Source organism: Brachionichthys hirsutus, chromosome 19, assembly GCF_040956055.1.
Source record: "Brachionichthys hirsutus isolate HB-005 chromosome 19, CSIRO-AGI_Bhir_v1, whole genome shotgun sequence".
Taxonomy (NCBI): Eukaryota; Metazoa; Chordata; class Actinopteri; order Lophiiformes; family Brachionichthyidae; genus Brachionichthys; species Brachionichthys hirsutus.
Genome location: NC_090915.1, coordinates 11,740,556 through 11,756,315, shown reverse-complemented (window position 1 = coordinate 11,756,315; position 15,760 = coordinate 11,740,556).

Genomic DNA, 15,760 nt, shown 5'->3' with positions numbered 1-15,760 from the left:
AGCGCCTGCGTTCTGGCTTGATGCTTTTTGCTGTTGGTTAATTGAACGTGTCGCGTGAGGCCGACGCCCAGGCCTGAGCGACACGTCGCATTTGAAGCGCTTCTTTCCCGTGGTTGAAATTCGAGCTGTGTTTTTCACAAGGCAGTACCTCCTGGTGCGTGAGTGCAATATTGTGGTCTGAAGATTTAACAATCAATGCTATTTTGTACAGCTTTGCAAAATGTACATGTTGTGACTGCAGATTTGTGGAGCTTTTCAGCACCAAGAGAAAAGTGTATTCATCCTTCATGAGGCACATCGGCAAGGCAAGCTAAAGCCATACCCTTCCCCGAGGTCGACATCAAGCCCCGCCCCCCCTCACAAAGTCCTTTGCATTGGTCCGGTCTTTATGGCGCTCGCTCCGTTTTGGATAAGAGCACAGCGAGATTATGTCGGATAAGAATCATGAACCTCGTGTTGCTGTCGGGCTGCGTTCAGGTCACCCGGCGCCGCCAGCCCGTTGTGGTGAACAAAGGAAAGGTCCGGTCCGTCACGTCACTGCCAGAACCAAAAAAGTCTTGCTCTGGTTCTGCTCCGGTTCGTTCTCGTCTGTCCTGCCGTCGTCGTTAAACGTTCCCTCTTGATTTGGTTCTGATAACAGAGTCCAATGAGACGCTGGGATGAACCTGCTTTGGGTTTTATGGCTGATTCACAAACGTTGTCTCTGTATTGCTGCTGATGACATCATCATTATTACCTTTACGTCTGCTTATTAGCGAGCGCTTCGACTTGTACTTCATAAATACGTCGTTTAAGTATAACTCCAAATCGAATCGGCTGCAGCTGGTTCCGTTATTAAAGGCCCGTTTCCAGCCACAGGGTTAACGGACATGGGGAGGGACGCTGGCGCCGTTCCGCTCAACTCGCCATTTAGCCACGTCAGCGTCCACGACGATGATTGTTGTGATTATTGATTTGTAATCGGTCAACCTGCTAAGGACAGAGGTTTTATCCGGGTCGGTGGTTCTGGGTAACAACATTCCTGTGTGCCTGCTAGCGTTAGCCGCTAACCGCTAATGGTCATGGTTTAAAGGGGATGTGGAGCTGTTTGTCCATCCTGAAGTCAATAAGCCTATAATCGATTGATTGCTCGATATCAACACTGGAGTATTCTATTACTATTCAATTATTATTATTATTATTATTATTAAGTGCCTGTTATCTATCCCTTTAACACATTTACAAACGATCAGAACATGTTACAGCGATGAGTCAAAGTCCCGTAGAGTCGATGCAATGTTCCTTTGCGTTCTAGTTGGTTCGGACGGAACAGAGGACGGCCTGAACGGCGGGGGACGCTGTCCCCCGTTGTACTGCCGGGATGGAAGTACCGACTCTGTTGCCGTGGCAGCGCTCAGCATCAGTCAGCAGCCAGTCAGTAAGAAACTCTAACAGCACGCCTGTTTTTATCATGTAAGAACAAACTGGACTTGATTTAGATTTGAGCCATTGCAAGGTCCATAAAACAAGCACACGTCCTCGTACTGCATTCTGCTACCAGTATTGCTTCTGTGTACCATGTGTGAGTATTTTGACACTTAATTCCTTGCTTGTGTACTTTTTGCTGTTCTGTTGGGATCATTATATCTGCTAATTTCCAATGAATGTTTCATATAATAATCTATTTCTCATTAAAAGGCTATATTTAATAAGAGCCAGGCGTGTTTTTCCCTCCACATTTCAGGCGCCGCCTGTTTCGGTGCACGGACGCCAGAATCCGGGTCCTTCTGTGTAAGGTTCTCCGCGTGGCTGTTGTCCTGGTAACGAACATTGGCCTCTCCACTTGCCGAGTTCAGCGGAATAAATCTGGTTTCAGCTGCAGGATTCTCAAATGGTTTGGCGGCGGCTTCCATGGCCACTCGGTTCTGGATTTGTTCCGTGTCGACCCAGACGTTCTGCTCTCGCGAGGCTTCTGCTTTGTCAGCCTAAAAGCTGCTGCTAACATGAATGGCTCATTTGGACTTCTCTATTCAATGCTTCATTGTTTTAACCCACGCACACACAGAACCTGAGGTCTGGCCCAGGATCCAGACCCAGAACAATCACAGCTAACAGTAGGAGTGGTACCGGTACAGAACCAGAACTGATGAGCCTGTTAGCATGTCCCAGTACTAAGTACGATGTCGTGATTCAGTTCTTCATCGTGATGACAGAATGTACTGCCTAAAAACCCAAATCCTCTGGACTCATTGTTTCTGTGCTGCATCACAAACCTGCAGAGTCATTGTAATAATAATAATAATAATAATACATTTTATTTATGTGGCGCTTTTCTAAAAACTCAAAGTGTGTTGTGTTGCTTTTGTGCCAGAAGACATCCTGCTCCGGTTCACGCAGCAAAGTCCAATCATTCAGATTCTACACGGAATATTTACCATGTGGAGGAAACGCATTTACATTTTTGTCTCTCAACCTTGGTGTGTTTGACTTGAATACTAAAGAAGCCTCTGTGCAAACTAAGGCCCGGGGGCCATATGCGGCCCGTTGGGCTATTTAATCCGGCCCGCCGAACTTGTCCAAATTATATCATTAAATTAAGTTTTATTATAATTAAACCCCAATATTTGACCTTTCCCCTGTAATGCTACCTGTAAAAGGCCAAATCTTTTCATGTAATGTATTTTACATGTGATTTATATTAGCTTACACAAATACTCCATCCATCTGTTCCTGGCCCGGCCCCTCTGGCTAATTTTAGAACCCATTGTGGCCCGCGAGTTTAAAAGTTTGCCCACCCCTGTTCTAGTCCAACGAACAAGGAAGCAAATTACCCAAAGAAATGATCAGTCGTGTCCTGAAAAGAGGAGGAATCCAACAAGCATCTTAAAATCAAAGAAGAAGTTAAATTAGAGGATTTTAAAAGATTACAAAAATCTGGTTTCTGGTCTGAAATAAGAACTAAGATGTGTATTTTTTACAAGACAAAACCGTCGACGAGAACTTTCAACTTTCCAGCATATTGGAGCGCAAAACAAATTGTTCTTTACGTTCTTTTGGACCCTGCACAAAAGAAGAGAAAGCCTTGGCGTGCATCAAACGTGCATTCTGCATTCAGAATAACGATGGAAAACAGAACACGGGATGGGTGCAGTCGGAAATCACGGGTTTGTGTTTGGGAACGTTATCGATCCCAGGCACGGTGATCCCGGACAGGGATCAGCAGAGTGCACGGATTATAGGCCAGATCCGCACAGACGTCAGCATAGATCCGAGCCGGGGGGGGGGGGGGGGGGGGGCATTGAGAGCAGCTGTTAGTGCTTCTCTGGCCGGATGCTCCTCATCAGTAATCAACACGGAGAACACCTGGGAAGGAAAGGCGGGCGGCGGCTCAGGGAATGCTTCCTGGATCCGCAGGACCTGGCACAGTTTAGACGCTGCTTCATAAAGACATCACAAACGAGTTCTCTAAGCGATCCATGCCGGCCCGTTTAAAGCATGGAGGAGACGGGATGCTACTCATTTTTGTCATTGATTACGGTCTGGGGTTAGGGTTAGATCACCGATTCCAAATACAAGCCAAGAACAGCTTGAATGCAGTCGGATCATGAAGGCTCCTTTGCGTGCGTTCATTTATCAGGATGAGTGGGGTCTTCTGGACGGGTCACTGGGCTACTATTAATAAAGACCTGCTTCCGTTTCAGGGACAAGCTCCTCCGGGGGGGGGGGGGCACCGGCAGCTAAATGCCCAATTACCCTCCCGTGGCCCAGGCACATTTTTACAGGTTTAAAGTGGCAAAAGGTAATTAATACATTTTAATGAGATGGACTGTGCACCTCGTTGGAAGGTGCGGAGTGCACGTGATCAGTGTCACGTGATCAGTGTCACGTGATCAGTGTCACGTGATCACTGATCACGTGACACTGATCAATGGGACTTCCTTTTGCCTTGTTTTGTGGGACACTGGGACACACGTTTGCTCTCTGGTGATTCTTCTCCCACACTGAGACTCCAATTCAAGATGCTTAGTGACTCACATCGGAGTAACTTCATCAGCACCTCGAGACGTTTACCTCCGTGCTGTTAAGGAGCCCGTCGCCTAGCAACCACAGCCATGCGAGTAATTAGTTATTTGTATTATTCATCTTGTGAAATCACAATGACAGTCCCAACAAACAAGGCATTCAGGGGTGGCTTGTAATCGGGGAGGGTAGTTTCTGTTTAATGACCTTGAAGGACCTTGAAGTCAGCAGAAAGAATCTTTTCTCATGACACGACTTAGTGAACAATACGTACAAAGTAAAGAATAAAGTTTCATATTTCATACACATCAGCAGGTACATTCAAAGTTCACCCTTGTCACCGCCTGAGAGCTGCCCCCCCCCCCATGGGGACAGCACAGGTGTGCCATCTGATCCCTCACCTCCACACAGCATCCAGAATCCAATGCTGGAACACGACACTGCTGTCAAACCGGCACGAGACACGGGCCGTGCTCTGCAGGACTGGGTCCCCATGGAGGGGCGTTTCAGGCCACGCCCTAATCAGCAGGACAGGACGGGGCCCGAAGCTGGTCATGTGACCGCGGATACGGATTCTATTCTGCAATGGGTTCACTGAAATAATCAAACAAAGACAGCCCCCCAGGAGGCACCGGGAAGATTCCTGAAGCGTCAGAGCGGCTCTGATCTGTGTTTAACAGCCTTCCTGCCCCGCACCGCCGTCATGGTGCGGGGCAGGAAGGCTGTTAAACACAGGGGCTTTTGTCTTTCAGTGGGACGCAGTTCAGTATCCGGTCTTCATCCTTTGCGCCGCTCTTCCTCGCCGTGCCTCCCAATCTGTTCTGATCCCGTTCTTAGCAGCCTTGTGCTCTTCCGGAAGTACGAGTAAATTGCCCAGGGGGGGCTCTTATCAAAGTTGTGCCAGGGAGACAGCCCTGTGCAGGCTGTGGACTCGCTGGCAGCGCCACCTTGGATCCGTCCACCATGGTTCTGGGACACAGCGTTCTGGGACACAGCGTTCTGCTCACAAGCACCCTGAAAAGGATTCAGTTCCTGATTTCGTTTGAATCATTAGTGCATTGCTTTCTGCAGGGGGGGGGTGGAATAGCCTCCCAATATTTAACGTTGGATGGAATTGGCTTTTTACCCTGCTGTGACTTTAAATGTTTGATTAGGTGCGTTGTCGCTGCCGTCTCTGTGGGGGGGGGGGGGGGTTGAAGGACCTGGTGATTCATGCAGTGTCCCTGGCTGAGGTTTTCGACATAGCAAGGTCACGCCAGAGTTCCGGCCGCCTGCTGTCGACGCATAAAGCAGAGCTGCAGAGCTGAGCCGGTGCAGCAATGCAACTTCTACACCTTCATTTTCTCTCCAACCATCAACTTCCTTCTTGCTGCTCATCTCCAAAGGACGCGTGAAGGGCAGGGACGCTGCTGTGTTCCTCCCCTCCATCTGTCAGGATGTAATGAAGGGTGTCATCAAGGTTACTGCAGGCTGGGACGCTGACTCCTCCCCCTCCTCCTCCCTTTCTCTCCCTTTTCTGTCCTCCCAGGCCTTTGTTGTCGAGATCAGAACAGGATGATCCCATAAACTAGTTATTAGAGGCTCCGTTATGCTAAACGATCGTCGTTAAAGGACCGCTTCGAAGGTAAATTACAGATAAACTGCAGTGCATGTGAAGGATTTCCAGCGTTGTAGGTAAACTAGCTGCAGGTCCACGGTCAGTGGTTGCAGCACTGCAAACCGCAGCGCCTGTCAGAACGTCCTGGAGGAACATTTGGAAATCAGCTGGTGCAGATTGTGTTTGTGCTGTAACCGCTGAGCAATGGGATGCGTTAAAAACGCACTTTAGCGCTTCAGTCTGTGCCTCCCTCAGACCGGCCTGTAATGCGTCACCTGTTGATGTAGAATTCAAGTATGCTCATTTTATTCAAGATGTTCTAAACGCAGTTATTTTATGGTGAAGTTCTTAAATTGCAGTGACTAGTAGAGATCTTCAATTGAATTCTGCTGATAGTCACTTTCCTTTCATCGCTACGTTTAATGCTAACGCTCTGTCGAAGATGAGCTACAGCTGATCTCTGATTCTGGGCCCAGAACAAGATGCATCAGGTGCTGGCAGTGACATTCATTTGACCAGAATCACTGCTGATGCACGGCGCTGCACGGGGCTGCACGGCGCTGCACGGCGCTGCACGACGCTGCACGGCGCTGCACGGCGCTGCACGGCGCTGCACAACGCTGCACGGCGCTGCACGGCGCTGCACGGCGCTGCACGGGGCTGCACGGCGCTGCACGGGGCTGCACGGCGCTGCACAACGCTGCACGGCGCTGCACGGGGCTGCACGGCGCTGCACAACGCTGCACGGCGCTGCACGGGGCTGCACGGCGCTGCACAACGCTGCACGGCGCTGCACGGGGCTGCACGGCGCTGCACGGCGCTGCACGGGGCTGCACGGCGCTGCACGGGGCTGCACGGCGCTGCACGGGGCTGCACAACGCTGCACGGCGCTGCACGGGGCTGCACGGCGCTGCACGGGGCTGCACAACGCTGCACGGCGCTGCACGGCGCTGCACAACGCTGCACGGCGCTGCACGGGGCTGCACGGCGCTGCACAACGCTGCACGGCGCTGCACGGGGCTGCACGGCGCTGCACAACGCTGCACGGCGCTGCACGGGGCTGCACGGCGCTGCACGGCGCTGCACGGGGCTGCACGGCGCTGCACGGGGCTGCACGGCGCTGCACGGGGCTGCACGGCGCTGCACAACGCTGCACGGCGCTGCACGGGGCTGCACGGCGCTGCACAACGCTGCACGGCGCTGCACGGGGCTGCACGGCGCTGCACAACGCTGCACGGCGCTGCACGGGGCTGCACGGCGCTGCACAACGCTGCACGGCGCTGCACGGGGCTGCACGGCGCTGCACGGGGCTGCACGGCGCTGCACAACGCTGCACGGCGCTGCACGGCGCTGCACGGCGCTGCACGGGGCTGCACGGCGCTGCACGGCGCTGCACAACGCTGCACGGCGCTGCACGGCGCTGCACAACGCTGCACGGCGCTGCACGGCGCTGCACGGGGCTGCACGGCGCTGCACGACGCTGCACGGCGCTGCACGGCGCTGCACGCCGCTGCACGGCGCTGCACGGCGCTGCACGGCGCTGCACGGGGCTGCACGGCGAGGAAAGATTCATGGCTTTTCTAATTAAATGTCTGCAAACCTGGCGGCCGCTATCTGCCTGATAAATTCAGGATTATCCAGAGTTACCGTTTGGGGCTGCTAAACATCTGCATGCTGCTAAACATCTGCATGCTGATAAACATCTGCATGCTGCTAAACATCTGCATGCTGATAAACATCTGCATGCTGATAAACGTCTGCATGCTGCTAAACATCTGCATGCTGATAAACATCTGCATGCTGCTAAACATCTGCATGCTGATAAACATCTGCATGCTGCTAAACATCTGCATGCTGATAAACGTCTGCATGCTGATAAACATCTGCATGCTGATAAACATCTGCATGCTGCTAAACATCTGCATGCTGATAAACGTCTGCATTCTGCTAAACATCTGCATGCTGATAAACATCTGCATGCTGCTAAACATCTGCATGCTGATAAACATCTGCATGCTGCTAAACATCTGCATGCTGCTAAACATCTGCATGCTGCTAAACATCTGCATGCTGCTAAACATCTGCATGCTGATAAACGTCTGCATTCTGCTAAACATCTGCATGCTGATAAACATCTGCATGCTGCTAAACATCTGCATGCTGATAAACGTCTGCATTCTGCTAAACATCTGCATGCTGATAAACATCTGCATGCTGCTAAACATCTGCATGCTGATAAACATCTGCATGCTGCTAAACATCTGCATGCTGATAAACATCTGCATGCTGCTAAACATCTGCATGCTGATAAACGTCTGCATGCTGATAAACATCTGCATGCTGATAAACATCTGCATGCTGCTAAACATCTGCATGCTGATAAACGTATGCATGCTGCTAAACATCTGCATGCTGATAAACATCTGCATGCTGCTAAACATCTGCATGCTGCTAAACATCTGCATGCTGCTAAACATCTGCATGCTGCTAAACATCTGCCCCCTGATTAAAAAGAATAATGCGGTGTCGGCGTGTCCCTCTGCTTCCTGGGGTCCGCCTGTCATTCCTGGTGGACAGAAAACAGAAGCTCCTGCAGGGGGCAGCACACACGCTGCTTAAAGCTCTACGTGAGGCTGGAGCCGCCGTCGCCGTCGTCTGTGATGAGTCATGATATTGATTTGGAAGCATTGATAGCCCTTATGCAGTGAGAGAAGGGGCTGTATAGAGGCGTCTACTTTACAGGCTGGCCCACTTTAAACGCAACCCTCCTCGCTCCCACATCGGCTCTGGATTGTTATCTCCATAGCAACGCCGCTGTGTCCTCCAGTCCAACGGATATTCTGTGATAACGTAATCAATTTGAATGCTTCGGGCATGAACTGGGGACTAAACGCAGGGAGCTGAAAACGTGCTTCGTGTAGAGGTGACGGGGGAAGAAACGTTTTAGGTCAGGACAGAAATCTAAATATGAACTAGAATGGACAAATGGAAACGAGGCGTCTGATTGGCTGAGTGTGGCGCCATTAATAGGTAGTTTACCTGCAGAGGAAGACAGTCTGACATGAGGACGGCTGCTTTCATGTTCTAGCTTCATCAGCCGCACGCAGCAGTCGGTCCACATTATTTATAGGCTTCCTTTCGTGTTGTTTGTCAGAACATCAGAATGTGGAGTAGACGGGGGGGGGGGGGGGGGGGCTACATGCTGATGGCTGCTCTCATCTCGCCGTTCAGGCTAGCTAAATGATCATGAGTGAAGGGAAGGCAGCACATCGTACGCTGGGGCCCGGCTAATGTCTGGGGTGTAATAATGATGTGAGGGTCGTTACAGCTTCCCTGGGGAGGCTGGGATTGCTGTATTTAATGATCAATCCATACCATATATATAAATGCCAATCTATAAATGAGTGCGTGTTATCAGCTCTTGGAAATATGGTCCGTTAAATTCTGGAAATGTATTTCTATTCATTTTAATGGTCATGCTTAAATGGTAGATTGAATTTCAAAATAAAAGTCACGTTGTACATTGTGGATAATTATAATTCATATTATAAGACATGAATTATAAATATAAAGACAGATAGCAGAACTGTATGCATAGGTGTGTCATTTTAAAAGATCTCGTCTCCTTAGACCAGGGGTCCCCAAACTACGGCCCGCGGGCCGGATCCGGCCCCTTTCCACATTTGGCCTGGCCCCCTGAACAATACCAGAGACCCAAAATAACATTTACTTATTTTCCTTTCCATACAACATGAGTAGCCTCCCTTTTATTTTTAACGACGGTCACATACGGCCAGAAAGTTAATGTTCCGGTGCTCTGTAATATCAACTTATTACATAGTAATTACTTTGTAATAACAGGGCAGGTTTCCTCACCTCCACGGTGGCATGGTTGGCAGCACTGTAGGGGGGGGCAAAATGGCCCTGGTATCGAATCCCACTACGGGAATGAGGTGGAGCAGGGGCAACAGGGTAGGTCCAGGGCACACCTGAGCGGAGTGGAGTGGACCGGTGGTCCAGTTCACTCCGCCCAGGTAAGGCCCTGGGCCCGCCCTGCCGCCCCTACTCCACCCCCACTCCCACAGTTGGATGCGAACCCAGTTCCTCCGGCTGTGAGTCGGTAACCCTACCGACCACGCCACCGTACAGGTGAGGAGGCTTGAGGTATTCTCAGACCACAGCGTGCTGTTGTGTTGTTCTGTGTTGTTGTGTTGCTCTGTGTTGCTGTGTTGTTGTGTTGTTCTGTGTTGTGTTGTTGTGTTGTTATGTTGTTGTGTTGTTGTGTTGCTGTGTTGTTGTGTTGTTGTGTTGTTGTGTTGTTGTGTTGCTGTGTTGTTGTGTTGTTCTGTGTTGTTGTGTTGTTGTGTTGTTCTGTGTTGTTGTGTTGTTGTGTTGTTATGTTGTTGTGTTGTTGTGTTGTTCTGTGTTGTTGTGTTGTTGTGTTGTTCTGTGTTGTTGTGTTGTTGTGTTGTTGTGTTCTGTGTTGTTCTGTGTTGTTGTGTTGCTCTGTTGTCGTGTTGTTCTGTGTTGTTGTGTTGCTATGTTGTTGTGTTGTTGTGTTGTGCTTTTTCCTTTTGTGTTACGTGGAGTGGGCGTGTCTCAGACCAGGTGACGTCGTACTGGATTCTAAACCAGTGCCTCTGGTCTAAAGTAATCAATGCTACTGTCTATTGATCCTAATGCCTGATGGGGTAACCTCTAGGTGGTGCAGTGGGTAGTGCACTTGACTCCCGGCCAGAAGGTCCTGGGTTCAAAACCGAGGCGTGCAGCGTTCAGGTTTTTTACAATAATTTGAGGTTTGTTGTTTGCTCCTCTGCAGCTGTATTGGATCAGCTGATTGATCCAGTCGTTCTTATTGGATCAGCTGATTGATCCAGTCGTTCTTATTGGATCAGCTGATTGATCCGGTCGTTCTTATTGGATCAGCTGATTGATCCGGTCGTTCTTATTGGATCAGCTGATTGATCCGGTCGTTCTTATTGGATCAGCTGATTGATCCGGTCGTTCTTATTGGATCAGCTGATTGATCCGGTCGTTCTTATTGGATCAGCTGATTGATCCGGTCGTTCTTATTGGATCAGCTGATTGATCCGGTCGTTCTTATTGGATCAGCTGATTGATCCGGTCGTTCTTATTGGATCAGCTGATTGATCCGGTCGTTCTTCCCCTCTGCTGGAGAGAGACTGAGAGTAATAAAGAGAGATAGAGTGAGAGTGTTTGAAAGAGAGTGATTCAGAGTGCTAAAGAGAGATTGAGAGTAATAAAGAGAGATAGTGATTGAGTGATAGTGATAAAGACTGTTTGAGAGAGTGAGAGTGTCAGAGAGAGAGTGATATAGAGACAGAGAGCAGGATCAGACAAAAATATAATCTAACATCTGGGCTGCTGAACAAGACACTGCCTAAAGAGCTGCTATATAAAGCTATAAATGCTAATGCTAAAAGCATGGATGCAGAAAACACAAGCACTGACACTGACTTAGCACGCCTTAGTCTTTCATTATGGACTACGGGACGCCAGAGGTCCATATAGCAAGGAGACGAGGTGATATTTGTGGTCCGGTAGGTCGAGTTGTTCTTAGCGTTGCTGCATCAGGAACACGGCGTGATGCGTGTCTCCCAGGCAGACAAACTGTGAGACATCACAGAGAATACCTCAGTGTCTCACTGCCGCCGTCTGGAAAACACATCCAGTGAAGCGGGCGTAAACGCACCTTCTCTGATGTGAGGAGGAGGCTCGACCGCTCGACACAGGGACTTGTTCTGAGTGTTCCGTGGAAGCCCTTTCCCTGCGGGTCGAGCTCCGGAGGCCATCCTCTGAATCAGTAAGGAAGATGCAAAGCGCAGTTCAGCCACACAGCGTTGAAAGCACTTGTCAAATTATCCAGAGGGTATTGATTCAGTATCGATCCTCCCACACTCGCCCTAGATGGGAGTTCAGGAGTGGGCGACGCCAGAACATCTCCTATCAGCTCCAGCTTGTCTTTTTCCAGGAAGTGTGAAGCTGTTGAAGGAGGGAAGATACACATATCATTAAATGAACATCAATGGAGACCAAATATTTGGTTTTCAAGGTGGTGCCCAAAAATCTGTCTTAATTGTAATTACAATATCAGTTGTTTAATGAATAAAGCTTGATTTAATAACCATTAAGCCTTCCTTTGCTTGCAACAAAAAGGAGCCTCCTTTATCCATTCCAGTCAGTGTTACAATTAATCGTGTTCAATTATTTCTGATCATCATTAATCATAGTTCTATATCCACATTCGTCCTTACGATAAACCCAGTCAGGTGATGCTGCGTCTCTTTATTGAACGATAGATGTCAGAGATTTGAATGAATCCATAATCATTGTTGTACTAAAAGCAGCCGAGGCTCTCGGCTATTAGGGAGGGGGAGGGGCATGGGGATGACTCGGCTGTTCACCCTATCAGTGGTCGAGATTTATCTGCATCAGCTGGAAGAGACAAAGCGACGCTAAGTTCCTCGTTTTCATTTATCCACGTTCCCACTGTTCCCACTAGCACCCATCACTTCTGTCAAGTTTAGAATCATGCAGCTGTCCACGGAAGGACGTGTGAACCCACCTCCACCCGGGACATGTTCCAGCCCTCGGCTCCTGGGGAGTCTGGTTGTGTCTCTGTGGTCGGTCCTGGGTCCTACAAGGATGGCTGCCATCAGGTTCTACCGCAGGAGTGGGACGGACAAAGACTGCCACCACGCCATCTGGTGTCAGAACAGAACCAGCACCATTTATTGCGTATGATTGCTGGCTGGCCTATTTTTTTATGTCTTTTTTACAAGCCATCTGCTCAGAAGAGGTGAGAAGGGATTTGTAAAAGTGAATATTGGAACATATTGCTCTTGTGCTTGAACACATAAAGATCCATTTCACGTTAGACGCTATATTTATGTCTGAACAAGGACAAAACTGCATATTAATGTGAAAAGACATTAGCTATACTCCCCTTGTCCAGGGCGTTTTGTCCAAGTGTCCGGCCGATGTGGCGTGACTCCACTCAGGTAGCGTCATTCTAGTCACCACAAACCCAAAGACTCTCATCTGGACTGGGTCAACGCTGAAATGTGACACAGCAGAACTTGCTCTGAGAAGGAAGAAGCGCGAGACAAGAGAAGCTGCAGAAACAGTAATGAGACGCCGACCAGCGAGTGTCTTCGTAGTTCGTAGCTGTCTCATTAGGCCGGAGGCGTCCGTTTATAATATTGCATTACTGCAAAAGGGTTTTGTGACAGTATACAAATTAGGCGTGTCATTTTTAACCTAATTATTCCGTATTTTTAAGCGAAAACGGAATTAGAATATGATGTAGTGTGTCTTTGTGAAGGTTGTGGTGGAAGGGCATTCGATCTTCACTCGATAGAAATGTCTGAGCCGCTTTCTTCTTCCAGTCTCGAGCGATGGCCATGGAGGAAGAATGAAGTAGAACTGTTTTATATTCTCGACGTGTCAAAGCGAGACAGATGTGGGAGCTCGAAAGCACCGAGCCTCTTCTGGGCTGCGGGGACGAGAGTAATCAATTCAGTTGTTGCTTGGTAACTGAGGTCACGTTGGACATGATATATTTCACACTCGTGTCCCTGAGCGGCGCAGCAGCTACTTCCCCAGTTAAACCGGCCCATCGTTGCGCTCGCATCAGCAGCACAGAGAATCGGGCTGCGAGCGCAGCGGCGACGTGAGCAGCATGGCGGCCTCGTCTCCGACCTTCAGGCGCTGCTGTCGACATCGTGGCCACAGAATCAGAAACGACGGAGCAGTTCCTGGAATCACGGCCACCAGAAGACGGCGGGTGAGCTGCTCGTTGTGATGACAGCAGCTTCCTTCTGGGGGGGGGGGGCAGAGTCAGTTTCATCCGTGTCCTCTGCTGGACGACGTTCTGAATCCACTTCCTGGGTCGTCCTCTCAGGAGATTCTGGTGGCTTGTTATCTGCTACGAGACAAACACCTTAATGGGGGGGGGGGGGGGGGGGCTCACTGAAACCGCTGAGGCAGCAACCATTTTATTTTCTGTAGGACTTCCCTCAGTGGGTAAATGGATGATGCTGCTTTAGAGTGAAATGTAAATACAGTTCTTCTGGGTAAATGAGGATTTATATCAAACATTGATCGGAAGGAAATCAATCAGAACATTTCATTTGCACAATTTTGACTTACTTGGCCAAAAGATGTTGACTTGATTGTTTCTATTGATTTATTTTACGCTGTACTTTATTCCCTTCACCGCTCTCCTCCAGGACTGATCAAGTATCTGTGATTCGACTGAGGTCCTCAATATGCCTTTAAGAGACGCTTGGACAAATGAAACAAGAATGTCCTGAAATCCTTGTAGTCGCCTAGAAGTGGAGCTTTCTTTATTTAACACGCAAACCAAACACATCCCGGCTCGCTCTGACCTGTGACCAGTCACAAATGAAGATCCGAACTTTAGTCTTGTGTTCAGCAGGAGGGTTTCTGACTGAAATACCACATCCCAGCAGAGGTCATCATCATCATCATCATCATTTAAGTCCTAGAAAATGCTGCTTCCTGTTTCCACTGATCATCCCTGAGATGTTCCAACAGCTTCAGTGGAGTCCACCTGTGGTACATTCAGTTGATTTGACATGTTTTAGAAAGACACACACCTGCACATGGTGCAGCGTCCAGATGCAGCGTCCAGGTGCAGCGTCCAGGTGCAGCGTCCAGGTGCAGCGTCCAGGTGCAGCGTCCAGGTGCAGCGTCCAGGTGGTGCAGCGTCCAGGTGCAGCGTCCAGGTGCAGCGTCCAGGTGCAGCGTCCAGGTGCAGCGTCCAGGTGCAGCGTCCAGGTGCAGCGTCCAGGTGGTGCAGCGTCCAGGTGGTGCAGCGTCCAGGTGCAGCGTCCAGGTGCAGCGTCCAGATGCAGCGTCCAGATGCAGCGTCCAGGTGGTGCAGCGTCCAGGTGCAGCGTCCAGGTGGTGCAGCGTCCAGGTGCAGCGTCCAGGTGGTGCAGCGTCCAGGTGCAGCGTCCAGATGCAGCGTCCAGGTGCAGCGTCCAGGTGCAGCGTCCAGGTGGTGCAGCGTCCAGGTGCAGCGTCCAGGTGCAGCGTCCAGGTGCAGCGTCCAGGTGCAGCGTCCAGGTGCAGCGTCCAGGTGGTGCAGCGTCCAGGTGGTGCAGCGTCCAGGTGCAGCGTCCAGGTGCAGCGTCCAGATGCAGCGTCCAGATGCAGCGTCCAGGTGGTGCAGCGTCCAGGTGCAGCGTCCAGGTGGTGCAGCGTCCAGGTGCAGCGTCCAGGTGGTGCAGCGTCCAGGTGCAGCGTCCAGGTGCAGCGTCCAGGTGGTGCAGCGTCCAGGTGCAGCGTCCAGATGCAGCGTCCAGATGCAGCGTCCAGGTGGTGCAGCGTCCAGGTGCAGCGTCCAGGTGGTGCAGCGTCCAGGTGCAGCGTCCACAGGTCTGGGAGGAGATCCTCTGGGAGGGGATCCTTTAGGAGGGGATCCTCGGGGAGGGGAGGGGTCATGCTGCTTCTCTTTTTAGCCACTTACCAAAACAGTAAAAAATGTTAAAGTCCAAGTCACGCCCACCGTGGGGGGGGGGGGTAGGAGGAATGTCACCACCGACTGTCTTTTATTAGCCCGGAGACAGACGGGAGTTCTGCCTGCTCCCATTCCCATTGTTAGCTCAGGGATTAAGGGCTTGTTGTCTTCCCCTGGTCCAACCCATAGAACCCAGATGTTACCTGACAGGGGGGGGGGGGCAGTTCAATAGAACCACATATAAAGTCTACAATTGGTGGAGGAGGGGACGACCCTGACGACCTCCAGTGGGACGGGATTTTGGAAGTTTCGTCCGTCCCATCCAGACCTGCTGAGGACATGGAGAGACAGGGACAGCTCAGAGGAAGGACGGAACGAGGACTCAGTGACTCCCTGTTTGATTTCAAACAATAATAACGGTCCCACCTGCATTATGTGAGCAACAAGCACATGTATTTATTCATCACGATCTATACTTTTGATTGGGTCAGACTTTGACCCTTGCCAAAAGTAGAAATAGTTCTGTCTCATTATTCCAATCACAAACAGCACAATCCAAGTAATAGTCCTCCAAGACTGTGGACTTCTGAAGTTCTACCTGCGTTCATGGTCCCCACAGAGAACCAATGACGTGGCCCTCCAACGGTAAAAACAGG